Source organism: Nothobranchius furzeri, chromosome 6, assembly GCF_043380555.1.
Source record: "Nothobranchius furzeri strain GRZ-AD chromosome 6, NfurGRZ-RIMD1, whole genome shotgun sequence".
Classification (NCBI taxonomy): Eukaryota; Metazoa; Chordata; class Actinopteri; order Cyprinodontiformes; family Nothobranchiidae; genus Nothobranchius; species Nothobranchius furzeri.
In genome coordinates this window covers 19,771,536-19,780,304 of record NC_091746.1, presented here as the reverse complement: position 1 = coordinate 19,780,304, position 8,769 = coordinate 19,771,536, and the positions used below count along the sequence as shown (strand labels likewise).

At 48.8% G+C, this 8,769-nt stretch overlaps 1 long non-coding RNA gene across 1 annotated transcript; it reads right to left on the bottom strand.

Annotated features, from left to right (window-relative positions):
• Positions 1-6,786: 6,786 nt before the first annotated feature.
• On the bottom strand, positions 6,787-8,528 carry LOC139070430 (uncharacterized). Its single transcript, XR_011520943.1, has 3 exons — positions 8,216-8,528; positions 7,818-8,060; positions 6,787-7,739 (listed from the first exon to the last, which is right to left on the bottom strand). It is a non-coding gene; the product is annotated as an uncharacterized lncRNA (long non-coding RNA).
• Positions 8,529-8,769: the final 241 nt, after the last annotated feature.

Genomic DNA, 8,769 nt, shown 5'->3' with positions numbered 1-8,769 from the left:
AATTAAACCTGACCTCTCTAGGCTATTCAGAAGCCAAGTTATAAGCCCACAAACGTGTAACTGCACACCTTCTTTAAAGTGACACCAGGCCCGGTGACCTTTGGGACATGGTTTGACCCCCTATAGGAATGTGCGATCATCATGAAACGTTCAGATCACTTACAACTCAATAGATTCTACCTTCTTGTAACATTTCAGCCTGATTGTACCTTGTTTTCACACAAATGGACCCAGAATGATGTAAAATTGTGCTTCGTGCAACATAATTCTGGGTGCCATTTAAAAACCATAAGTGCTAATGACTCCATTCCTATTTGGGGTAATGGGGGCTGTTAATTGGACTACTCTAAAACAAACCTGACCTCTCTAGGATATTCAGAAGCCAAGTTATAAGCCCACAAAGGTGTAATTGCACTACTTCTTTAAAGTGACACCAGGCCCGGTGACCTTTGGGACATGGTTTGACCCCCTTAGGAAAGTGCTATCATCATGAAACGTTCAGATCACTTACCACTCAATAGATTCTACCTTCTTGTAACGTTTCAGCCTGATTGGACCTTGTTTTCACACAAATGGACCCAGAATGATGTGAAATTGTGCTTCGTGCAACATAATTCTGGGTGCCATTTACAAACCATAAGTGTTAATGACTCCATTCCTTTTTGTGGTTGTAGGGGTTGTTAATTGGAGTACACTAAAACAAACCTGATCTCTCTAGGACATTCAGAAGCCAAGTTATAAGCCCACAAATGTGTAACTGGACTACTTCTTTATAGTGAAACCAGATCTGGTGACTTTTGGGACATGGTTTGACCCCCTTAGGATTGTGCGATCATCATGAAACGTTCAGATCACTTACAACTCAATAGATTCTACCTTCCTGTAACGTTTCCGCCTGACTGGACCTTGTTTTCACACAAATGAACCCAGAATGATGTGAAATTATGCTTCGTGCAACATAATTCTGGGTGCCATTTAAAAACCATAAGCGCTAATGACTCCATTCCTATTTGGGGTAATGGGGGCTGTTAATAGGAGTACTCTAAAACAAACCTGACCTCTCTAGGATATTCAGAAGCCAAGTTATAATCCAACAAATCTGTAACTGGACTACTTCTTTAAAGTGACACCAGGCCCGGTGACCTTTGGGACATGGTGTGACGCCCTATAGGAATGTGCGATCATCATGAAACGTTCAAATACCTTACAAATCAATTGATTCTACGTTCTTGTAACTTTTCAGCCTGATTGGACCTTGTTTTGACACAAATGGACCCAGAATGATGTGAAATTGTGCTTCGTTCAACATAATTCTGGGTGCCATTTACAAACCATAAGTGCTAACGACTCCATTCCTTTTTGTGGTTGTAGGGGCTGTTGATTGGAGTACACTAAAACAAACCTGATCTCTCTAGGACATTCAGAAGCCAAGTTATAAGCACACAAAGGTGTAACTGGACTACTTCTTTAAATTGACACCAGATCCGGTGACCTTTGGGACATGGTTTGACCCCCTATAGGAATGTGCGATCATCATGAAACGTTCAGATCACTTAAAACTCAATTGATTCTACCTTCTTGTAACGTTTCAGCCTGATTGGACCTTGTTTTCACACAAATGGACCCAGAATGATGTGAAATTGTGCTTCGTGCAACATAATTCTGGGTGCCATTTACAAACCATAAGTGCTAATGACTCCATTCCTATTTGGGGTAATGGGGGCTGTTAAATGGAGTACTCTAAAACAAACCTGACCTCTCTAGGATATTCAGAAGCCAAGTTATAATTCCACAAATGTGTAACTGGACTACTTCTTTAAAGTGACACCAGGCCCGGTGACCTTTGGGACATGGTTTGACCCCCTATAGGAATGTGCTATCATCATGAAACGTTCAGATCACTTACAACTCAATAGATTCTACCTTCTTGTAACGTTTCAGCCTGATTGGACCTTGTTTTCACACAAATGGACACAGAATGATGTGAAATTGTGCTTCGTGCAACATAATTCTGGGTGCCATTTACAAACCATGAGTGCTAATGACTCCATTCCTTTTTGTGGTTGTAGGGGCTGTTGATTGGAGTACACTAAAACAAACCTGACCTCTCTAGGACATTCAGAAGCCAAGTTAAAAGCCCACAAAGGTGTAACTGGACTACTTCTTTAAATTAACACCAGGCCCGGTGTCCTTTGGGACATGGTTTGACCCCCTTAGGAAAGTGCTATCATCATGAAACGTTCAGATCACTTACAACTCAATAGATTCTACCTTCCTGTAACGTTTCAGCCTTATTGGACCTTGTTTTCACACAAATGAACCCAGAATGATGTGAACTTGTGCTTCGTGCAACATAATTCTGTGTGCCATTTAAAAACCATAAGTGCTAATGACTCCATTCCTTTTTGGGGTAATGGGGGCTGTTAATTGGAGTACTCTAAATTAAACCTGACCTCTCTAGGATATTCAGAAGCCAAGTTATTGTCATGATCTGAGGTAATGATTTAACCCAAGACATGCAGAATCAACACACGGGAGCAGGATGTGAAAAAATAAAGATTTATTTGGTAACTAGAACTTAGGGTGCACTGGAAATCCAGTGAATGGGTAAACGGGAGCAGCGTCTGAGGGAAGGGAAACAGTGGTGAGTCCTTGATTGAAACTGTAGTGTGGTAGAGGATGAGTTTGGTAGGAGGACTTACAGATGTAGCGTGATGGAGGATCTCCAGGGAGGGGTGAGCTGGGAGAGTGACTGAGTATTCCGGGGTGATGAAGATCGGCAAGGTTTTACAACCGGAGGGAAGGAGAGAGAGAGCCTGTAGTGCTGGGAGCAGTTAGTGCCGTGAGGAGGACGGGAACCGGGAGTGAAGTCCAGACGTAGTATGGTCGAGTAGTAAATCCAAAAGGTCTCAGCGAGGAGGTGGTGTATGGAAAGATGACTGAGCCTGAGACAAAACGAGAGCAAAATCTGAGCAAAAGATCGCTAGCAAAAAACACGTTACTAAAGTTCAAGGCTAAGGTTTCAAAGTTCAAAGTCTAAGATCCGACAGTTCAAAGTCAAGGTTTCAAAATCGAGTTAACACTGTGGCTGGGACTCTACCAGTAGGTGTAATCATCCGGCGGCTTAGCAGTGTCCTCCGTCCTCCTTATGAGGGCCACCCACTGATCAGCTGATCGATTGCAGCTGCTGCTCTCTCTCCTGAAAACAGAACTCACAAGCCAGGTGATGTCATGGTGTGTGTGGAGTGCTCACCTCCCAGCTCACAACAGTACCCCCCCCTCAACGGACGCCTCCAGGCGTCCTAGCCGCAGCAGCCTCATAATCCCGAATGAGGGAAGGATCCAGGATGGCAGAGCGTGGCACCCAGGAGCGTTTCTCGGGACCGTAGCCCTCCCAGTCCACAAGGTACTGCATACCCCGACCGCGGGGACGGGAGTCCAGGATCCTGCGAACCGTGTAGATCAAGTCCCCCTGGTGCAGGCGAGCCGGAGGAGGAGGTGCAGGCACGGGACAGAGAGGACTAGTGACCACAGGCTTGACCAGGGAGACGTGGAACACAGGGTGCACACGTAGGGTCCGAGGGAGGTCCAGGCGGACCGTAGTGGGGGACGGAACAGCCAAAACTTTAAAGGGACCAATGAACCGGGGAGATAACTTACGGGAAGAGGCCTTCAGTGGAATGTTCCTGGACGATAACCACACAGACTGCCCTGGGACGTAGACTGGGGCCGGACGCCGTCGGCGATCAGCTATCTGCTTGTTCCTCTGTGCAGTGCGATCCAGCGCCGCCCTGGTGGTGGTCCAGGCACGACGGGCACAACGGAGGAATTGGGGAACGGAGGAGCCAGGCGTAGATTGTGCGGGGAAAAGCGAGGGTTGAAAACCAAGGGAAGCCTCAAACGGGGACTGACCTGTAGCTGTAGAGATGTGGCTGTTATGGGCATACTCCACCCAGGGAAGATGGGTGCTCCAGGACGACGGGTGAATGGAGCAGACACAGCGCAGCATGGCCCCCAGCTCCTGGTTCATCCGTTCGCATTGGCCGTTGGTTTGGGGGTGGTGTCCGGAGGTAAGTGCCACTTTCGCCCCCAAGGCCTCTGCGAACTCCCTCCATACTTGGGACACGAACTGCGGACCCCGATCCGACAGGATCTCCTCCGGGATGCCATGGAGACGGAACACATGCTTAACCAGGAGCTGCGCTGTGCCTGTGGATGAAGGGGGAGATTTAAGGGGCACCAGGTGGCAAGCCTTTGAAAACCGGTCGACTATGGTAAGAATGGAGGTGAAACCGTGGGAGATGGGGAGACCACAGACGAAGTCCAGGGCGATGTGCGACCAAGGCCGTGAGGGAGTAGGCAGAGGCTGGAGTAGACCAGCTGGGAGGCGATGGTCCCCCTTGTGTTGGGAACAGGTGTGACAACCAGAAACATAGTCCTTGGTATCTTTAAAAATGGACGGCCACCAAAATGTACGTTTAATAAGGGCCACAGTGCGTGCCACCCCTGGATGTAAGGAGAACCGACCAGCATGAGCCCAGTGAATGACCTTGCCTCTAACAGATTGGGGAACAAACAGTTTACCCGGGGGGCCGTTGTCTGGACCAGGGTCAGTCTTAAGGGCCTCCAGTACCTGCTCCCGGATCTCCCAGGTGACGCTCCCTATCACACAGTTGGAGGGAAGGATGGTCGATGGTGGGTTATCCCGGTCTGGAGCATATTGTCTAGAGAGTGCGTCGGGTTTGGTATTCTTTGTACCGGGTCTGTAAGAGATCAGGAAATTAAACCGAGAAAAGAAAAGAGACCATCTGTACTGGCGTGGGTTTAAACGTTTGGCTTCCTTGAGGTAGATGAGGTTCTTATGGTCAGTCCAGATGATGAATGGTTGTTCAGCCCCGTCCAACCAATGTCTCCATTCCTCAATGGCCAGTTTCACAGCCAACAGCTCTCTGTCCCCTACGTCGTAACGGCTCTCGGTAGGTGTGAGGCGTCGTGAGAAGAATGCACAGGGATGCAGGCGTTTGTCCTCTTCAGCCACCTGGGAGAGCACAGCCCCCACACCAGTGTCCGAGGCATCCACCTCCAGTGTAAACTGACGTTGAGGGTCAGGCCGGTGTAGGATGGGTGCGTCGGCAAATCTCTTCTTCAGAACCTGAAAAGCGGATTCAGCTTCTGGGGACCAAACAAAAGCTCTGTTAATCGAGGTCAGCTGGGTCAGGGGTGCGGCGATTTGACTGAAGTTACGAATGAACCTCCGATAAAAATTAGCGAACCCCAGAAACCTCTGAAGCTGCTTTCTAGTCGTCGGAGTCGGCCACTCGGTCACCGCCTGCACCTTTTCAGGATCCGCCCTCAACCTACCACCCTCAATGACAAACCCCAAAAACTTGACGGTTGGGACGTGAAATTCGCACTTCTCTGCTTTTACGTATAGTCTGTTTTCGAGAAGGCGCTGGAGAACTGCTCTCACATGCCGGATGTGTTGCTCCGGGGTCTTAGAAAAGATCAGAATGTCATCCAAGTAAACTGTGACAAAGCGGTTAAGGAAATCACCCAGCACGGAGTTAACCAGGGATTGGAAGACTGCAGGGGCGTTAGTAAGTCCGAAGGACATCACCAGATACTCGAAGTGACCCACTGGCGTTTTAAACGCCGTCTTCCATTCATCCCCCTCCTTCACCCGAACCAGGTGGTAAGCGTTCCGGAGGTCTAGTCGGGTGAAGATGGTGGAGTCTTGTACTGGTTCGAACGTGGATGAAAGTAGAGGCAGAGGATACTTGTTTTTAACCGTGATTTGGTTCAAACCTCTATAGTCAATGCAGGGCCTGAGGGAACCGTCCTTCTTAGGCACGAAAAAGAAGCCGGCACCCAGAGGGGAGGATGACGGTCGAATAGTGCCGGCTGCAAGACAGTCCTGGATGTACTCCTCCATGCTCTCTCTCTCCGGTTTGGACAGTTGGTACAAACGGCTGGAAGGCAGAGGGGCTCCGGGTAATAGATCTATGGCACAGTCAAACGGTCTGTGTGGGGGTAATGAAGAAGCACGGTCTTTACTAAAAACAAGTTTCAGATCATGGTAAACTTGTGGTACCGTAGCCAGATCGATGTTCTCTGCAGGGGGATTGACAGGTCCACGGCTAGGCAGAGCTGCGGAGCGCAGACACAACTGCGAGCACTCTGGACCCCATCCAATGATCTTGTTCTCCCTCCAGTCGAGAATGGGGTTGTGGCGGACAAGCCATGAATGTCCTAGCACCAGTGGAGACTGAGGGGAAGGGAACACATAAAAAGTGAGAGTCTCCACATGGTTACCTGAAACCTGAAGGCGGAGAGGAACCGTCTGGAGAGTTATGGATGAGAGATTGCGGTTATCCAGGGAAGAGACAGAGCGAGGCGTAGAGAGCTTCGTTGTGGGAATTCCCCATTCCGTCACCAGTCGAGGGTCCAATAACGATTGCTCACACCCAGAATCCACTAGGGCTTCAAGAGGAATCTGCTTAGATTGATAAAACAAAGTGCATGGCAAAGAACACCGGGTCACAGAAGAAATCAGGTTACCGCCCACCAATAGACCCGGTCTTACCGGTGGGCGTGCCCCTTTTACCAGAGAGGGACAGTTGTTCACGACATGTCCCGCTATTCCACAATATAAACAGAGTCCCATCTTGCGTCGGTGCTCTTTTTCTTCCTGAGTGAGTTTGGCTCTGCCCATTTGCATGGGTTCGTCCTTGGGTAGGAGTTCGGGTGTGGAACGCCCCCTGGCCCCGGAGTATTGTTTTGGAACAGGAAGAGGGGTCACCAACTCCACTCTTCTCATCTCGCGGTGACGCTTGTCTATTGACATGGCCAGCCTGATTAATTCAGCCAACGATTTGGGTTCGGGGCAAAGAGCCAGCTGGTTCCTGATCCTGTCATTCAGGGCCTCAGTAAACACCCCCATAAGGGCATCCTCATCCCAAGTCGTGCGTGCTGCTAAGATTCGAAAATCCACAGCCAGGTCTGCCACAGAACGTCTGCCTTGGGAGAGATTTATTAGTTTCCTCCTGATGTCAGAAACAGATTCCACACTGCCAAACGTCTGGGTGAATTCTGTCACAAAGTCATTAAAGAGTCCATGTAAAAACGAATCATTGTGGCTCTTGGCCTCAGCCCATCTTAAGGCTCTGCCCCGTAAAAGTCCAACAACATAGGAGATCTTGGCTGAATCAGATCTAAAAGCAGCAGGGCTACGTTCATATGCCAATCTGCATTGAAGCAGGAAACTGTGACACTCCTCAAACTCACCTCCGAAGGTGGTTGTCGCCGGTGACGGGGCAACGCGGAAATGAGTCTCCTCTGAGGAGCTTGTAGCTTCAGCTCCATGAATGCTTGTAGCAGTGGTTGGATTTAACTGTGAATCCGAGGAGGATGTGGAGGGACGAGTCGTAGAAATGGATTCATGCAGTTGCCGAACTATTGTCTCCAACTGCTGGCAGCGTTGGTTGGAATGGGTTAACTGCTCCATGAGTTTCGGGAGGATTTGTTCCTGCTGGGCTAATCTGTGAGAAAGAGAGGTGAGTATCGATTCTGCTGGGTTAACGTCTTGGCCGGATGATTCTGTCATGATCTGAGGTAATGATTTAACCCAAGACATGCAGAATCAACACACGGGAGCAGGATGTGAAAAAATAAAGATTTATTTGGTAACTAGAACTTAGGGTGCACTGGAAATCCAGTGAATGGGTAAACGGGAGCAGCGTCTGAGGGAAGGGAAACAGAGGTGAGTCCTTGATTGAAACTGTAGTGTGGTAGAGGATGAGTTTGGTAGGAGGACTTACAGATGTAGCGTGATGGAGGATCTCCAGGGAGGGGTGAGCTGGGAGAGTGACTGAGTATTCCGGGGTGATGAAGATCGGCAAGGTTTTACAACCGGAGGGAAGGAGAGAGAGAGCCTGTAGTGCTGGGAGCAGTTAGTGCCGTGAGGAGGACGGGAACCGGGAGTGAAGTCCAGACGTAGTATGGTCGAGTAGTAAATCCAAAAGGTCTCAGCGAGGAGGTGGTGTATGGAAAGATGACTGAGCCTGAGACAAAACGAGAGCAAAATCTGAGCAAAAGATCGCTAGCAAAAAACACGTTACTAAAGTTCAAGGCTAAGGTTTCAAAGTTCAAAGTCTAAGATCCGACAGTTCAAAGTCAAGGTTTCAAAATCGAGTTAACACTGTGGCTGGGACTCTACCAGTAGGCGTAATCATCCGGCGGCTTAGCAGTGTCCTCCGTCCTCCTTATGAGGGCCACCCACTGATCAGCTGATCGATTGCAGCTGCTGCTCTCTCTCCTGAAAACAGAACTCACAAGCCAGGTGATGTCATGGTGTGTGTGGAGTGCTCACCTCCCAGCTCACAACAGTTATAAGCCCACAAAGGTGTAACTGGACTACTTCTTTAAAGTGACACCAGGCCCGGTGACCTTTGGGACATGGTTTGACCCCCTATAGGAATGTGCGATCATCATGAAACGTTCAGATCACTTACAACTCAATTGATTCTACCTTCTTGTAACGTTTCAGCCTGATTGGACCTTGTTTTCACACAAATGGACCCAGAATGATTTGAAATTGTGCTTCGTGCAACATAATTCTGGGTGCCATTTACAAACTATAAGTGCTAATGACTCCATTCCTTTTGTGGTTGTAGGGGCTGTTCATTGGAGTACATTAAAACAAACCTGATCTCTCTAGCACATTCAGAAGCCAAGTTATAAGCCCACAAATGTGTAACTGGACTACTTCTT